We start from the raw sequence: 18,088 nt of genomic DNA, 5'->3' as shown, positions 1-18,088 counted from the left end.
AAGTGTCTTGTAATAAATCCATAGCCCAGTAAGTAAATGGGTTTTCTTGAATTGTTTTAGAAAATTAATCAAACCTGGAGAGAGGGTCGTGGGAGCTTCTGATTTATAGCCGGTTGGTCAGAAGCACAGGTTACAACCCGGGCTTGTGATTAGCATCGGAAGTAGGGGCTGCCCTGTAGGACTAAACCCCTAACCTGTGGCAGCTGGTGCTGTCTCCCGGTCAATAGTGTCCGAATCGAGTTAAATTCTTTGGCCCCGCGCTGGAGTCCCAGACTTGTTGGTATGGGGAAGCCTCCACCCACGTGTTGGAATTGGGTTCGAGAACCGTTTTCCCAGGGGCAGTATGAGTTCTTAATAACGGTGTCGCCGCCTTTTCTCAAGGTGGGAGATTTAACTAAAAACAGTGCGTTTGACAGTAGTGGATGAGAAAGAAAAGGAAAGCATGGCGTTTGGACTTGAACAGGGAGACATGGTGCCTGGATACTATAAAGAATCTTTATGTGCATGGATGAAACAATACATAAATGTGTGAATACCTCTTCTCTACTCACTCTTCTGTGTCTTCATCACTAAGTCACTATCCTTCACGTGGGCCATGGGGTTCGTGATGCACTTTAAAATTCAACCGCTTTTGTAGATGGGCGTTCCAGAGCGGAGGTTGCCTGGCACCCCGCACGTTCTGAGTAAAAGCAGTCCTCTGCTTCCACACGGGCTCTGAGGGCGGCGCGGGCTCTCACTTGAACCACGCCCTCAGGCAAATGCACAGCTCTGTCTGACCTGGCATTTGGCTAACTGAGGGCCCCATGGGGGCCCCGGCTTAGTGATAGGTCGCTCCCTAATTCTTATGGGAAGGGCAGGAAATGGAGCAAGGAGACAATATAAACTCAAGGAGAGGGAGAACGAAAGAAAGGAAGTAATACTATGGCATTATGCAAAATCTGAGGTAACTAGCAACTGTTTTTCTGATCCTGGCAGATTGGGACCGAATCATCTTTGAGAATGGTCCTGGGAAGTTGTGCGGGAGAAGTTTGCACATGTGCGCACTTCACCCAACGACTACCGTACTCTCTGAACATCGGAAGAGTGCAGAGGCCCAGTGGCAACTCCCACTGCTGGGGAGATCTCGAAGGAGGCTGGGCTGACCTGGGGGCCTCCCCTGACCTGGCTGGCCCAGCTCCTCAGCCATGCTTGGGCCAGTGGCCATCACTGAACAGCCCAGTTGCTGACCACTCAACTAACCCAGAGTGTTACTTTTGATGGCTTGACTGACAGAGGCTTGGAAACATATGTTTGGAGGAGGACAGGGGTTAGGGGCTGGTTCTCCTGTGGACAGTCGTGTCAAAGGATAGGTGGACAAAGTGTGGAGCAAGGGCTCCCGAAAGCTGGGGGGGCCAGGTTAGAAATGGAGTGCACCGTCGAATGACCCATAGTTGAGGGTTGACCCCTGGTGGCTCTCTGCTGGAATGTGGGGAAGTCCTATCCTGTGCACGCCTTCAGGTTATGCAATCTCACATTTCAATTCCCTTGAGTCCCTGCAGCCCTTTATTAAATCTGTTACCTTCTTGCAGGCTCTGGGGTGGCAAACAAACAACAGGTAGGTTGGTTGAGTGGCCTGGCCTGGCCTGGCCAGCTTCTTCCTGGGGGCTGTTGGAGCGCCTGTCACCCTCCGAAGGGGGATGGTAACTGCAGTTGTGGGTCAGGACCTAAAGGGGAATGAGGACAGTGGCCAGCTGGGAGCAGCAGGAGGCGCACTGGCCCCTGAGGAAGAACCTGCGGGGGGGGGGGGGACCGAAAGGTAGAACTTCTACATCTTCACTATTTTCTGGGGCAAACTGGCCTCTAAAAGGTGCTTGGATGCTTGGATTTCGCATGTACATTTAAAAAAAGCAGGAAATAATGCTGGCAACATCTGGTGGGTGATTACAGGTGGTTTTTAATCCTTTCTGTTTTCTTTGGCCGTGTTAAAGAAAAAAATATTCTGACACTTGTCGAAATGGTAAGAGAGACTTTAATTAAAGGGGTTTTGCAATAGAGGAGGGAGGTCCACGAGGAGAAGGAAGGATGCATAGCTCGGGAAGGACAGGGGTCAGTGGATGGAAATTACTGAGAGGAGACATCAGGGGTGGTTGGGTTCGCGCTAAACTGCCCTAACAGGATTCCTGCTAAAGGCAGGCCTCGATCAGTTATCAAGGGCGGGGGGTGAGGAATTTGATCAGATATTGGAGGGGGGTTTTCAAGAAACTGACTTAGTAGGATTCTTGCTACAACTGGAACAGGCAGGAGAAGACAGGGCCAAAGGTCCAGGCCTTGCCAAAGAGAGGGTTCTGGGAAGCCTGTCTGGAGTTTGGTCAAGAAGAAAGTCTTTGATACCCTACAGGGAGTGTAACTGTAGAGACATTTAAAACAAGAAATGGAAACTGATGGAAAAATTCTTTTTCATAATAAAAATACCCTCCCAAGAGATACAACAGGTGAATTTGATGTCTAATCCTGGATTGAGCCTTGAGCAGAATTTATTTTTCATTCTTGCCATTAGTGATATAATTGGAAAAATCTAAATAAGGTTTAAGTTAGATAATAGCATTGATGGCAACTTTCTGATTTTGATTACTGTGTAAGAGAATGTCCTTGTTAGAAAACACTGAGAAGGTTTTGGTAAAGGAGCCTCTTGTCCTACATTACTCTCAAATGTTAAGGGGGAAAATTGTCTGTACAGAGAGACAGCGGGGTAAAGCGGAGTGGGAAACGTTTGCCTCTGTGGAATTTGTGACGTTCTATGGGAATTCTTTATGCTACCTTTGTAACTTCTGAAAATCTGTAATTACTTCAAAAGAAATTTTTTAAAAGAAGAAAAAACTCATTTAAATATAAAGGATGGAGTCAAGTACCACCTTTTGCAGTAAGTTTCTTTCAGCCAAGGTTGCACCTCACCAACCTGCCTTCTGGTAACACGGGCCGGGCCGTTGTTTTCCTGAAATTCTCTGCAGCCTTGATTCCCTCGAAGCCTCTTCTGTTGTTGTTTTTTTTTTCCTCCAGAGGTGGCACCACAGGATGGGAGGCTGGTGAGTTCCCAAATTCAAGTCCTGGGTCCCCATGCGGCTCTGCTCTTCCCAGCTGTGGGACCTCGATCATTTCACTGCTGTTGGCGTCGGATTTCTCATCTACAGAATGGTCTTTACAAACTGTGTCGCACCCAGTGTCACGAGGAACACAGACCCATGTGCGCCATGAGTTCTGATTCCAGGAGGAGCTGTGTCCGTGTTAATTCCCTTCTTTTCCCTTTTCTTGAGTCAGCCTCTCACTACCCTTAGGACCTAGGTAAATATTTGAATCCCATTATCTAATAATTTCTGTAAAATTTATTTCAATAATTAATATTTACAACTTGCAATATTTGCATATTAACCCCTTGGTGAATGTAACACTTGCCCACACCTTTTCTCATCTGGTTTTCCCAGAATCTTACAGAGTGGGAAAGGTCCCATTATTACCTCTTTTTCATAGATTTGGACACAGAGGCACTGTGGAGATGAATGACATGCTTGTCTAGGTTACATGGCTGGTAACCGGTAGAGTCTGGCAAGAGCCAGAAAATCCCATTACCTACGACAAAAACCTTTTTACAGACGCTCCTCAACTTACAATGGGGTTATCTTCTGATAAGTTCGTCGTATATTGAAAAGGCATTTACTATGCCTAACGCACTGACCAGCAGAGCTTGACCTAGCCCACCTTATAAACATACTCAAGGACACTCACATTAGGCTACAGTTGGGCAAAGTCATCCCTGCTGCTGTTCAGCATCAGAAGGGAGTATTGTACCACATCTCACTAGCCTGGAAAAAAGATAAAAATTCGAAGTATGATACCTACGGAATGTTTATCACTTTCACACCATTTTAACATTTAAAAAATTCCTTTTCCCGCCATTTGGAGCCTGTGGAGGCTGCTGGGAACGGAACTTCTACAATGACAGATCTGTCTGGAAGGCGGTGGTCTAAGGCCATTTTTGTGGCGATGAGCAGGGTCTCCAGAACCAGAGGGAGCACACAGCTCTTCTTAAAATGAAAGGTGTTTGTGCTCGAGCTGAAGCTGAGTTCCGTCTAGGCAAGAGATCTGCTGATGTGCACAAAGCAAAGAACAACACAGTGACTCCCGGTGGCAAACGGAGCAAAATCAGAGCAACCTGGAGAAAGGGAACTCGTGCCCATGGAAACAGTTGCATGGTTCGTGCTAAATTCCGAAGCAACCTTCCTGCTAAGGCCATTGGACACAGAATCCATGTAATGCTGTATCCTTCGAGGGTTTAAACTTATTGAAGGATAAACAGCCCTGGCTGGTGTGGCTCAGTTGTTGGGGGTCTTCTGGCAAAGCGAAGGATTCCCGGTTGGGGCACATGGCTTGGGTCATGGGTTTGGCCTCTTGTCAAGATGCAAAGGGAGCCAAATGATGAGCATTTCTCTCTCTTTCCCTTCCCTCTCTGAAATAAGTAAATAAAACCTCTTTTGAAAAGTAAAAAATAAAATAAAATAAAATAAAATAATTTAAGTTGAACCCTCATAAGTTGGGAACCATCTGTAGTTGTACCCACATACAAAAGAGCACATTGCAGATGAGTTTTACGAAATTCACTAGACCTCTGTCCCTGTGTGTTACCATACTAACTCCACTTCTAAAACTACTTTTTGTTCATTCAGTTTGTTAATCTTTTAATGCACACCTATTAGGTCCTGAGTGTATGTTAGGCACTGAGGACACCATGATGGGTAAGGAGCTTGAGGTCTTATGAAAAAAAAAAGAGAGAACCGAACAAAAATTATAAACACAGTAAAATACCCGCTGTCATTAAAATATTAACAATGCGGACCATTCTCACTCTGATTGCTCTTAAATTTTTGAGAGTTTTGCTTGTGGTGATTCGGTTCTGTAGCGCTGAAGCTCACCGTGTGCAGCATGGAACACTCCTGCTGTAGCTCACGGCAGGGAGACATTCAGTGATGTACAGCTACGTAATATCTGCCCTGTACCTAGAGAAGGAAGGAGAACCTTCCTGAATTAGAGGCATTTCTAATTTAGTGCCCTCCTTTTTCACCCTCACCCAGAGCGGCACTCCTACTGTCTGCAGTGTCTTGCTGTTCCAGAGCTGGGATCCTCCTGGTACTCCCTACTTGCACCCCCACACTCTGGCCGAGAAGCTTGACCATGTCAGCTGGGTCAGCAGTATTCCAAATGATGGAAGACCCTTTAATGAAAGGAAACTAGACAACCTAATTTAGCAGGGAGACAACCTAATTTGGAGGGCGGTGGCTTCCAGGGCTGCTTAGAGCAAGGATATTATTTCTCCACTGAAAGCTCTAGCAACTTGGCAGACTGACACCCTGAATCTGAAAATCTCTTGGTTTCCAGGACAGGCTTCTCTAGCCTTGTATGTCTTTTTGAATGGTTTGGATAGGTGGTTGTTCAAACTGTTGAATGAAGGACATGATTTACTAGGAAAAGCCAGGCCTCTCTGGCAAGTGACACACTACTTACACAAGCTCTGTTCCAGATCTCTCTCTGGCCTGTGTGCCTAGCTTTGTGTTGTTACGTCTGATTCCACAGCGTTTTTCTCTGTTTTCACCACTCCCAATGGGCGGTGCCTTATAATTGTGCAATTATTGCACAAATGGATAAAATGAGTTTTTTAAAAGCCCTTCTGAGTAACACTGGGAAGAAGTGCCAAACAGAAGGTCTACAAATCTATTTTTGTGAATTTTGTGAAGGAGGCCATCGACCTCCTTCAATATTAAAGGACACTAGTTAGACAGCAGCAGCCCCACTGCGTTTTCATTAGTCGGTGGCCGGATGGGGACAGGAGGGAGGGATTCGTTTTCTCGCCTGTCCATGGCACCGCGCTGCTCAGGTTAGCGTAGCCCCGGTAGGAGTTTGAGGACGGCAAACTCTCCTATGTCTGAGAGAGGAGGCCCCGAGGAGGCCCCGCTACTCACTGGTAGCGAGGGTACAGTCGCAGGTCCTGCCAAGGCGGGCAGAAGTTCCCACGTCTGCCAGGAGCGCCGAGGGGCGAGTTGCAAACTGGCAGAGGGGTGAACTAACTCCTGCGGACCGTCGCCTGCTGGTGGCCAGAACGCCTACCAGGATGTTGTCTTGCCCGCGACCACTCACGTCGCCCTTAGGCGGAGACGCCTCCCGTGGCCCCCCACCCTTCTTACTCGGAAAAGGCCCTTTTTGCTGTCGGTCACTGCACCGCGCAGCGCATTCCAAGGATGCTCGGGAGCCCTTGAAGTGCCCGCGGGGGCGGGGTCTTGCTGTTATGGGGTGGAGCTAAGCCCTGCTAGGGCCCGCCCTTTGGCCGAGTAGCTGGGCGCTGAGTGCTTGGGAACACTGCCTTCTGGGCTGTCCAGGAGTGAGACCCGTGTGGCCCGGGGCGGGTCCCTGGAGCGCAGGATGAGGGTTGCCGGGGACACCGCTGTTGAAGTTAGGCCCGCACCGGAGCGGCCTCTAAGGCGGGTTGCCCGCAGGGGTTTGGGGGCCCTGGAGTGCTGCAAGCCTGGTTTCTCGTGTTGGAGACCTGTCTTTCTGAGCCCTCCAGAATTCCGAGAGTATTTGGGAAACTTCTCGCCCCCACTCCTCACTCCCCACTTTCGAATGGGAAAGCAGTTGTTGAGTTGTTTTATTTCCTCCCCCAATTGGACTTTGTAAAAATAGCCGTGCTCCGGGGCGACCGAGCCAAGCTCGGCCACCCCGCTGCCCCAGCCCGGGTATGAACCTAAAAATACCCGGCGGTCTGGAGCCTGTGCTCCGGGTGCAGGCGGGTCCGGCCGGGCCGCAGAGGGCGTCTGGAGACCGGAGAAACGGCGGCCACCTGGCCCCTCGACTCGGCCGGGGCTGTCCCTTTAAATCCTGGAGGAGGCAAAGAGAAAAAAGGAAAGAAAGAAAAAAGACGCGGAGCCCCGAGCGACTGATGGCTCTGCCCGGCCCCCCGAATCCGCCCCCGCGACAAGTCCTGGTTGCTCTCCGCCACCTCCGCGGGTCCTGGGCGCCCCCCGCAGCACCACCCACCGGCACAGTTACTGTCAAAATAGAAATTAAGCGGAGCCGAGGAGGAGGTTGAGCCTCAGCAAGTGCATGTGTGGCAGGGCGAGGAAGGGGGTGCAGGGGAGGGGGCGGGCGCGAGGCAGAGGCGACCATACACATCCGGGCCCTTTAGCCCAGTGCGCCCCCCGAGCGAGTGGCGCGGACAGCGAGGACGCCCCCCTCGAGGCACGGGGCTGACAGCCGCTGCGCGGGAGGCGGGGCGTCAGGAGGGCGGGGGCGCGGCGAGGGGAGGGAGGAGCTGCCCGCGCGCCCGCCGCCGCTCGGCTCCACACCCGCCGGCGAAGCCTGGCCACGAGACTCTGACAGCCGCGCAGCCCGCGCTGTTCGGGCGCACCGGGACGGACCGCGGGCGGAAGCAGCGGCGAAGGTGGACGCCAGGACCGCGGCCTGGCACCAAGTGCGGGAGGCGCGCGGGTGGGTCCGGCGGTGCGCAGAGGTGAGTTGGCTTCGCGCGCAGAGCTGGGGCACCGGCTGTGAGGGTCGCGGTCTCCCTCGCACCTTAGCTGCCGTGGAGGGTCGCGGGGTCGCGGGGTTCCCGGAGGGTAGCTGTGCGTCGACAACGCCGGAAAGCGATGTCTCGGGGCTGTCGTTATGGGGCGGGCGGTCAGTGCGCCCCGGGGCGCCGACGGGGGCAGGGACACCCCGCGCGGCGGGCAGGAGGCGGGGGGCTGAGATGGCTATTCAGGGGCTCCGTGCGGCAGCCATGCAGCGGGAGGAGGCGGGAGGAGGGAGTGAGGGAGGAGGGGAGAGCCAGCGGAGAGCGAGCCAGAGAGCGGGCGCCGCGCCTCCTGGCTGGCACCGCGGCCCGGAGCGAAGTGGCGCGCGGGGCTGGAAGGGAACTTCTGCGGGCTCGTGCGGCCCCGGGCTCTGCGGCGCCTCCCGGTGAGGGAAGGACGGGTCTGTCGGCAGCCACAGGTGGTTTCTGCCAAAAGTTTTTCTACGCATCTGTCCGGAAGCCGCGGGAGCATTTTGGAGAGCGACTTCGGCATCCGCACCTCACATTGTCTTATCTTGAAGATTAGAAAAGGGTCTGGGAGTCTGGGATCCTGCATCTCGCGATGTGGCTCAAAGGCGGTCAGGAAGGCCGCCAGGAAGGCGGTCCCTCCCCGAGGTGGCGCCCTTGCGGGACCTTAAGACCCAGGCTGCTGTCCAGTTGAGAAGTTGAAGGAAATGGGTGCGCGCCCACGGTTCCTCTGTGCCTCGGGAAAGTTGAGCCGAGGCCAACCTGTCCTCCGCCCGGAGCAGTGTAGGTTCTCTTCCCGGGAACCGCGCGCACGTCTTTGCTCAGGGTGTGAGCATCTCCTGCTCTTCTGAAAGCGAGTTGTCTCTAGCTGCTGTGCCGCTTTGTTATTTAAGCTGGTTGTCTGATTGTGTTAGGAAGAGGGCCAGGAGGAGCCAAAGGAAAGCGGAGTGGCAGCAACTCTCGTTTCCTTTGGAACCAGCAGCGTAGGATGGTACCCAAGCCTAGGCGGCGAGGGTCCAGGGCCGAGGGGAGCCCTTGGTCGGTTGGTGGTGTGTGCTGCCTGACGGAGGAGCTTAGACTATTCATAAGGCCGGGGCTGGATTTTCTGGGGCATGTGGGATAGAAAGAGGGAGGAGGGTGGGAAGGGAAGACCCCCAGAAGAGGCAGACATGCTGTGGTCAGCTCTGAGAGAGAGGTTCAGAGAAGTTCTGTGGTTTGGCCCTGTTCCTCTTTGGCCGGGTTGACGAATCCAGGGTAGTGATGTTCGAACCACCCCGGTAGGTCCGTCCTGGGCTGAAAGAAATCATTTTCTACGAAGTGGGGCTGATACCCAGTTGTTGCAAGTCGGCACTAAGCCCCCCGGGAGGTGGAAACACTCAGCCCTTCATTCTGGCTGGTCCTGCGCCCCCACCCTATTTCTGCTCCCCAACAACTACCTGAGCAGAGCTGTATGTATCTTTTCTTTAAAGAAGGTCACGGAATTTTGGAGCTGCAAGAGACCCTAGGTATTAGGAGTGCTCATTTTACAGGTGAGCAAACTCCAGGCCCAAGGAGGAAAGTGACCTGGCATGTGCTGGAGGCCTAGGGAGACCAGAATGATGGTCAGCCTCCTAGGCCTGGGTACAGGGAGCTCCCTCAGCTGGGCTTGGAAGGACGTGAGGTCAGAAATGCCACCGCACACCCAAGCCCACCGAGGGCTCACTCTCTGGTACTTTCTATGTCCACGCGTGCCAGCAAATGTGGCATATTTCCAGTCCTCTGCCCTTGGCTAAAAAATCAGGGCTGTCACTGCAGATTCCAGTCTGACACTGTCCCAACTTCTCCTGCTCCCTCCTCCCCTCAAAGTCCTCACACTCCTTTTGTAACATAATGTGGTTTGATTAGCCAAGATGAGTTTGCATCTTGTCTCACTCTGAAGCACCCACTTTCCGTAGGATGCCAGAACTCTGTTTTGCTGGTAATTAGGTTTTACAGATAGTTTTGAAAGGGAGCCCAATTCTGGATCAATTACACTTGGACACAAATGCTGTGCTGTTGTGGATACCAAATGAGAAAGATGAGCAATTATCTGGGAGTGCTGGGATAAATGTTGTTATGAGTATTTGACACAGCTATTAAGACATCAATGAGTGGGTTTTCAGTAAATGTTTTTTATGCTGTATTTCACTGAGTAAACAAAGTGTCTTAATTAAAAAGACCTGGGAGTTGGCCACTTAGATTTTACCCACTTGTTTCTTACCAGTGTGTATGGGAGAGAAATATTTGAATAATAAGCAGAATGGTTGTTGGGAGAACTTTTTCTCCCCAGTCCTTCAGTCTATGGCATCACCCACAGTCCAGCGGAATCACGTTACACAAAAATAGATGAGGGCATGGTGTGTGTGTCAGTCTGTGTTAGTCAGAAATGACTTGTAAGGGAGAATATTTTGTAAGTTTTACCGCTTTTGAGGGCATGCAGTATCAAGAATGCAAGGCTAATGCAACAGTACTGGATATAATTCTGCTTTCATGAACAGATATGCAGCAATGTCCCCATAGCTGAGCTAGGGACTCCGATAGGAGGCGCCAGATCTGGTATCATGAAGATATTCAATGTTGCATTTCGACAGTGCGGTTCCCTTTCATTGCATGCTAATTTCCTCTATATCTAAGTGATTCACAGTTCTGTTGTTTGTGCCTCTTACAGATGTGCAAACTGAGGCAGAGAGAGGGGAGAGTGTTGTTTCTATAATTCAGTGCAGCTTGGTGTTGACCAGGCAATAAAAGGCCTCCTAAAAATATTGCGCCTCACTCCTCTCCAGCGCCACAGTTCCAAAGGAGTGTAGAGGTGTGGTGGGCTTACAGTTAGACTTCATGGGAGGCCAGTCACTCGCATGGGGGCCTGAAGGACTTTGTCTTCCCCCGCCCCCACTGTGGGTGAGCAGTTTTCCTCCCTCTCATAGCAGGCTGTGGGAACTTGGGCTGGGAGGGACCAGCTGGCTGAGGCTGGGCGGGGGTGTGGGATCTGTGCCTGTGGAGGGCTGGAGGAGTCCAGGCTATTTATAACCCCTCCTCCCTTCCTGGGAAGAAGAGACTCAAGGGTCTGGAACCATCCTTGGTGCTGACTTCTACCCAGGGTGGCTGGGCCCCACTGGAAAAAACCTGCCACCTGAGTGCACCACGGCTATCGAGTGGCAGGTGCGGAAGGTCCTGCAGGCTCCTGGAGCTCCAGCTGCCCCAGTGGATTTAGGGTGCGAGGGCTTCCTCGAGCCAGTCTGTGTACTCAGGCACTGGCTCCCCCATTAGCACAAAATGAGGAGCACCCCGGAAATCTCACAGAACAGAACTTAAGAACCCATGAAAGTGGGGCTAATTGGTGTTTCTGAATCATGACAATGATTTTTATGCAGGGGGAGATTCTGAAAGCAACATGTTAGATGCGGTTCTTCTGAGTCTGTGCTCCGGCATTTGTGCGGTGCTCCTTGAGGAGGCTGGCGGCATGCACGCAGCGCTCTGGCCCTCCTTCTCCACCCCTGACCCCAGACCAGTCCCTGCCAGTCCCCCTCACCTGCCTGCGCTTCACACCAACACCAAAGTCCTCCTTTGTCTTTGAACAAACAGCACCTGCCACCCCAAGCCCCACCGGTTACAACTTCATTCCTAAGACTGGGCATAGCTTCTCCATGAGCTGGTGAAGGGAGGAGTGAGGGAAGGGGGCAGGAAAAGTAGGAAAGACACTGAGCTTGTTTCTCTGTTTAGCTCCTTGGAGTGAATTAGTCCACCAGTCAGAGCGATTTCAGAAGCTCACAGCTGGTTTTACCAGGGAGAGAAGCACGCAGCCGTACGTGGAGAGGTGGGCACTGGGGAGCTCCTGCTGGGCCTGGCTCAGGCTTTGCATGCTGGAGCTTTTGAGGGTAGGGCTTTCGTGTTGCTCATTTGCACACGCTCTGCACCCAGCACAAGGCCTGGGCGTGGAAAATGTTTGCGGAATAGATGCGGAGGACTGAGAACAGGTGGGTGGGTGGATGGAAGTCAGGTTTGTTTCTTCATTGCCATCAGCTGTGCTCCTTGGCACTGTGAAGGGGGTGAGGTGGAGTGTAGATGAGAAGAGATGGGGTTCCACAGGCATTTTGAGAAGCCTGAGACAAGCTGATTGGCCACTCCGCACAACGAGAGACGCTGGGAGCTCCCAGCCGTCGACTTGCCAGGCAGTGATGTCCTTCTCTGCAGGTTCTCACAGCGCAATCCAGCCCCACAGAGCAGGCAGAATGAGTTCCTTTAGTAAGGCAAATAAGCCACCCCTTTGCTTACCCTTGTGTGGACTCTGCCCACCTCTCTGACCATCTTCCACTTCCTGTACTCCACCCTCCTGTGTCCTTTTGTCCTGTGAACACAGCTCACGTATCTCCCCGTGGCTGTCCTCCTCGTGTGGAGTGCTCTTCCCTCAGCCCTTCCCCTAGTGGCTTCTCCTCATCATCTGGGTCTTAGACAGAACAACACCCACCTCCATCTGGGACAAAGTCTTGATTCTCTTCTTGTTCGTTACTTCCACTAGAGTGTAAGCTGCATGAGCATGTCCTCGACATCAGAGCAGTGCCAGGCACATGGCAGTGCCCAAGGGAGTAGTTGGTGGGTGGCTATGCTGGTGAGTGCAAGGGTTGCATGAAAACAAGCCAGCCAGGGGCTCTGCTCTCAGGGTCCCTTCAGCCTAGAGGCTGGGATAAAGCTTGTTCACTCCCAGTCCGATACAGAGCAGGAAGGAAGGTGGCATTCGAGGTGCAGCCCAGGAGAGCCATGGATCAGCGGTGTTAGCCCTGGTTCAACTAGGCTGTTGGCTTAGGCAGAGGGGTCTTCTTTCAGATGTGGTATTAGAAGTCAGGAGCCCTGGCAGCTGACCTACCTCCAGGGCTGGAGTTCCTCTAATCTGCTTGGCCTTCTCTCTCTCTGTTTATTTACTTCTTTGGTGAGCAAGGGTTCCAAGCATAATGCCATCCTTGGAGAGTCAGGAATGCTGTGTTTTTCCACCAGCTCCATTCATTCACAGCCTCCTCTGCACAGCTGTGGACAGCTGGCTGCCAGTGTGGATGCAGGGGGGTTTCTCTGCAGGGCCACGGGGCACGCTCAGCCCTGCAGGGATGGGGAATTTCATTTGTGTTTCACACCCTGCTGATTTCCAAACCCCACTGAAATGGTGCCCGTAAAAACAGATTCATGAGGAAATTAAAAAACTATTAGCATTCAGTTTACTGCTTAGTTTTTTGATAGTAAAAGCAATCAGAGTCATGATAGAAAATTTGAAAAATATGGAAAGGTACAAAATTAAAACAAAAAATCACTATGACATCTTAATTTTGGTATATTTCCTTTCAGTCTTTTTTTTCGGTGCCCACTAGCACATATGTACACATGCGTATGAACACACATATACACTTGTGCACACATGTGAAATATAATTAGGATTAGCCATTATTTTCTAGGACTTTTTAAACCTGTGCTGTCTTCTAATAAATAAAAAGGTTTTGTTTTTCCTCTTGGGAGCCTGAGACATTCTTACTACGAATCATTGATATTTGGAAGCAAATGTATTTGCCACGTCTCCTCACCAGCCAGATTTCAGGCAGCTTTGCCTTCTGCAGCTTGAATTAGGAAAAGGCCCCCCTGCCCCATTCTGCCCCCAACACATCAGGATGTGCTTAGGATTGTACTTCTCACTCCTCACCTGTCTTCATCAGTGGTATAAGGTGTCATAAGCTGTTTCCTCGCTAAGCATTCCGTCACACTTAAATGTTCTTTAGGAACATTTTAATGGGTATATAGTGCTTCTTCAAGCAATGTGTCACACTTTATTGAATCATTACCGAAAACAAAAACACAAAAACCCAGGACCCATTAACCGATTATTCCTTGACCTAAAAATAAGAACATCAGGAGGATCTCCAGAAATATGGATTAGCTTTTAGGACATCACTGTTTGGGGACAACCTTAGCTCCTTTAAGAGACCAGGGACTTTGTGGGCTGTCATTTCAGTATCCTGGATTTAGAAATATGCCTGAGCACAGTAGGTGATCAGGAAATATTTTGCTGAATGACTGAAACACAGAACCCTCCCTGCAGGAGGTGAGAGCCTGATTTAACCCTCTGATCTGTAGGTCTCTGTTGGGGGTGCATTTGGCTGGTGGGGGGCTGTGGGGCTCTGGGGGTGAAGGGGTGAGGAAGATCCTTTCACTCTGGGGTGCAGAGCAGGAAAGGGGCAGCATGGAAGGCAGAAGTTTAATAGTTTAACGGGGTTTTGGACCCGCTGGGTCCAAAGGGTCAGTATAGGGACTAGAGCACAGGTAGTAAACACACAGCTGGTGGGTGGAATCCGGCCCTCCACCTGGTTTTATCCGGCCCAGCACCTTGTTTTTACCTGGAGGCAGCGCTGGGCTCCAGCTCCTTGCCCCTAGTTAAGGAGCAGTTACATGTACACAGTCCTAAAATTACATTCCTCCCTTGGAAGGCAACCGTGAGGCTGATGTGACCCCCATTGAAAATGAGTTTGACGCTCCTGGACTAGAGGCACTTAGTGCCCTGAGCCAGGACTAGAGGGCAGCCAGGTAGGAGGAGTGGGCTGGGCAGAGTGTTGGAGTTAAGACAGTGGACACAGGTTGGCCAGCCCAGGAGGAGGGAGTATAGCTCAGCCAGGGGAATGGCAACAGATGGAGACCGTTCAAACTGGTAGCTTCTCAGGATCCCAGAACCTAGTCCCAGGGGAGGATGGCTCCTTGGGGATGGTGGGGCCCCACCATGCCTCCAGGCAGGTATCCTGCCCAGACTGCAGATCAGGAAACTGAGGCCTGCAGGTGTTAAGGGATGGTGAGGAGCCTGAGTTTGGGAGCAGATCAGACCTGATTCCTATGGTGCGGCCACTTTGGGGGGTCACGTTGGTGACGTAGTCAGCCTCTGTAAGCTGTGGTTTCCTCGTCTAGAAAGTGGCAAGCACCAGCTTCACGGGGCAGTTGGGAAAATGAGATGAGATGTCATTACGCCGAGCGCCCAGCACAGCTCCTGACAGGGGACGAGGGGTCCGTACCTGGCAGCCACTGTCATTTGTGTGTTTTGTGAATTTCTATTCCTAACCTGGAGAGAGAGGGGAGAGGACCCCAGGGATTAGTGCTGAAAACACCCAAGACTGTGTTTTCTTTCCCTTCCTCCTTCCCAAGCTACTGCCACACTTACTTCGGGGGCTAACATCTCAGCCGACAAGAAAGACGACTGTTGGGAGCACTGCTCACAGGTGGGTAGGATCACTGTCACTCCAGGGGTGCCAGTGTGCTGCTCTCCTTTGCCGTCTTCCTAAGATCTCTCTGAGGCTTCAGAGGCTAGTCTGGAAGGCACTGGCGGGGGCACGTTGCTCACGCAACGGTGGGTGTGGTGGTCTTTAGACTAGACGGTGTCTGGTGGTGCAGAGGATGGGACCGGGACAAGCAGGTGTTGCTGAACTGAGTGATTAGACTGAACAGGTAAGCAGCGTATGACCTGGAGAAGTGCCAGCTGGTGAGAATGTAATGTGAGCCGTCCGTGTGATTTAACATTTTCTGGTGGCTACATTAAAAAAAACTAAAAAGAGAGAGGTAAAAAGAATTTTAGTAAGATAGTTTATTTAACCCAGTATATCCAAAATATTATCATTTCAACCCATGACATTAGTCACATTTCAAATACTCGTTAGCTCCCTGGGACAGTTGCACTGAGCCAGGGGCACAGGTCGGAAGGGCTAGTCTGGGGGTGGGGGGCTGGCGCTGCCTGGGGGCTCTGCGTGGTGCGGGAAGGCAGCTGGGCCTCTCGGAGGGGATGTTTCAAAATCAAGCAAATTGGGGAAGAGGAAAAGGGTCATAGGGACCTCAGTTTTGTCCTGGCCCAGTGATAGGTGAATTTTGTATTTCTGAGGAAACCATGCCATAATTTCTCCACCTGCAAAGGGAGGCTGGGTCATTTCTAAGAGCTATTCTGGCTCTGGTGTTTTCTGATTCCTGAGTTAAAGACGTGGAAAGCAAATCTAGCCACGTTCCTAAGTTTGAAGAGAGTGGAGAGAAAGTTTGGGCAACAGAGAAGTGCTGGGCCCTGCGTGTGAAAGCTCCTCTTTAGCAAGTTCTGTCGGGACGACTTCGAGAGACATGCAAGCTCCTCTGAGAATGGACAGCACCCAGTCGCCCCCGTCACGTTGTCTTTATTGAAAAGTATGTTTGAGGGGTGAGGGGGGGCAGGCATTAACTATGATGTTTAAAAAGTGACATGTTTTCATTGTTCTTAAATCCCGGAGCTCCCTCTTATGCCTGGGCTGCCCCAGATGGCTGTGAATGACAGCCGTAACGGAGGGGAGGGGCCCTCAGGAAACATTAGAACAAAAAAGGAAATATTCCAGCTCTGTCATCAGCGGGCACTTGGCCTGTCCGGAGAGGATGTGGGAAGAGGGAGGGAAGAAGCAGCAGGTGTGTTTGGAGGGAAGGGCGTGTCCGTGAGTGTATTTTGAGCTCCTGAAGTCAGAGGCTCAGGGTTTATTGCACTGTGGTGAGGAGGGATTTGAGGCTTTTCTCTCCTTGCCATAGATGTCTGCAGTGGGGGTAGTGGGGTGGGACTCTATCTGTTTTCCAGGAGTGTCTCTTCCTTTTTAATTAGATCATCACTAAGTAACTAGCTGTGTCTACTTGAGGACAGCCACCCCCAGACAGGAAAAGGCCGAGCTGTGTGTAAGCTTGTCCGAACACTTCCATTCATGAGTGAGGAATCGGAGGGTCGGAGAGGCCCCGCCACGGTCTGGGGCCCCCCAGGACAGCAGCTGTTGCAAAGCCCGCGCCCAGGGTGCCGCTCCAGCATCCTCTCCGCCTGCAGCCTCCTCTCCGCCTGCAGCGTGCCTGCCCCGGGGTTTTGTCCCCTCCAGAGTTCACAGAAGACTCAGCCAGGCTGCCTTGGACCATTTTAAAATGGGGATTTCTTTTTTATGTTTTCTGAAACTAGATTTTTATTACTTTTCCACACAATGTTTGCTTTGAATTTTTAATGTAATTTTTTCTGAATAGGTCAATACTTACATGGTTTAAAATTCAAAAGGTACAAAAGGGTATTCACGGTGAAACATCTTTCTCTCACCCTATCTCTTAGCCCCCTTATCCCGAGGCTGCTTACTGTTCCTGGTTTCTTCAGTTTAAACATATTTGATGCATGTGCAGGAACATATGCATATGTGTGCATGTGTACACATGTGTATTGCCCATTGTTTTTACCCAAATGGATGCATATCAGACATACTGCATTTCTCTTTACATTTTCTTCCAAATAAGATATCTCGGAGGTATCTGACTATCTGGCAATAAAAAATATCATTTCTGTTTGCCTGTTTGTTTTGGCTACCTGGATTCCACTGTGTGACAACACCTTGACCTATCTAAACAGTCCCTTATACAGGGGGGGTTTGATTGTTTCTGGTCTTTTGCTTGTACAATACCCTTGTCTTTTACCCAGTGATTTTTTTGGTGAAAGTGATCCTTGAGTTTTCTGCATACAGGCAAGTTGAGAGCATTCTAAGCTTGCTGATTTATTGTTCACAAGATGCTTCGAAGAATAAAATTGCTAAATTGTTTAAGGATTAAGAGTAGAATAAACAACTTCTGCATTGGACTTTTTGGAAAACGAGTCATGTCGTCAACCCAGTGTTTCTTGGGTTACTGCTCTGCGCTGGGCTAGGTGGTGGGGGTGGAGGTGGGGGAGAAGAAAGGGCACATGGGACAGTGCTCACGTTCTGGCCACTGGGTGGGGTGGGTGGGGGTGACTGTAGGAGAAGAGAACGGTTACAGTAGCATTGGGGGCAGCCTTGATGAAGGAACATAGATGCCGCAGGGCGTGGGTTGGGGCCCTTGACTTGGAGGTGGGGTGCAGGGTGTCAGGGAGGGGGTTCTAGTCTGACAGTGTATGTGTGTAGCAAGGTTTCTTGACCACATCTTGCCTTGGTCCCTCCCGGCTCCCTCTCCCGGTCATTGCTTATCTGCAGGGCCTTCCAAAGGGCAGGGCTTGGGATGCCGACTCAGTCAGACAGAGTCTGCGTGTCCTTGGTGTGTTTCTTCTGACCTTGAGGGCCTTGAAAGTCCTCTTTTCCCCAGAGAGATGTGGCTGACTTTTGTTTGGAAAACAAGGCTTGCTCTCAGGCCAATCTCTTCTGAGCGCATGGGCAGTGTTGTCAGAACAGCCCTGTGGACAGAGGGCCTGCGGGCTGTGGAGAGAATCCAACCCTACGATGTTGAAGGAAGTACCCTTGAGCTGCCTGAACTGGAGATTCCTGGGCTGCCCCTGTGTGTACATCTCCATGTTCCCCTCCTGAATAGAGCAGCGGCACCTTCCCAGGAATGCTGGCCCAGCCCCGGCAGCCAGCCCTCTCGGAGGTTCAGAATGCTGTCCTGAGGCATGCCCACAGGCTGAGTGTGGACCTTCCTCAGCGGGCTTGAAGGCAACAAACTACAGTTGCTGCCCGTCACAGGGAAGCTGCTGCTTTGGTTCATGCATAAGGAGGGAAGCTG

General features: G+C 51.4%; 1 protein-coding gene across 1 annotated transcript in view; it reads left to right on the top strand.

Annotated features, from left to right (window-relative positions):
• Positions 1-7,360: 7,360 nt before the first annotated feature.
• The window catches only part of ZBTB7C (zinc finger and BTB domain containing 7C), a 299,236-nt gene continuing 288,508 nt past the window's right edge, over positions 7,361-18,088 (top strand). Inside the window, exon 1 of the mRNA XM_037033965.1 lies at positions 7,361-7,531. The gene's annotated coding sequence lies outside the window, so the exon portion shown is untranslated. The remainder of the gene's footprint in view (positions 7,532-18,088) is intronic.

The sequence above is a fragment of the Sturnira hondurensis genome, unplaced genomic scaffold (genome assembly GCF_014824575.4).
Source record: "Sturnira hondurensis isolate 20B ecotype Veracruz unplaced genomic scaffold, ASM1482457v3 Scaffold0001872, whole genome shotgun sequence".
In the NCBI taxonomy this organism is placed as follows: domain Eukaryota; kingdom Metazoa; phylum Chordata; class Mammalia; order Chiroptera; family Phyllostomidae; genus Sturnira; species Sturnira hondurensis.
This window is presented reverse-complemented; position numbering and strand designations above follow the sequence as displayed.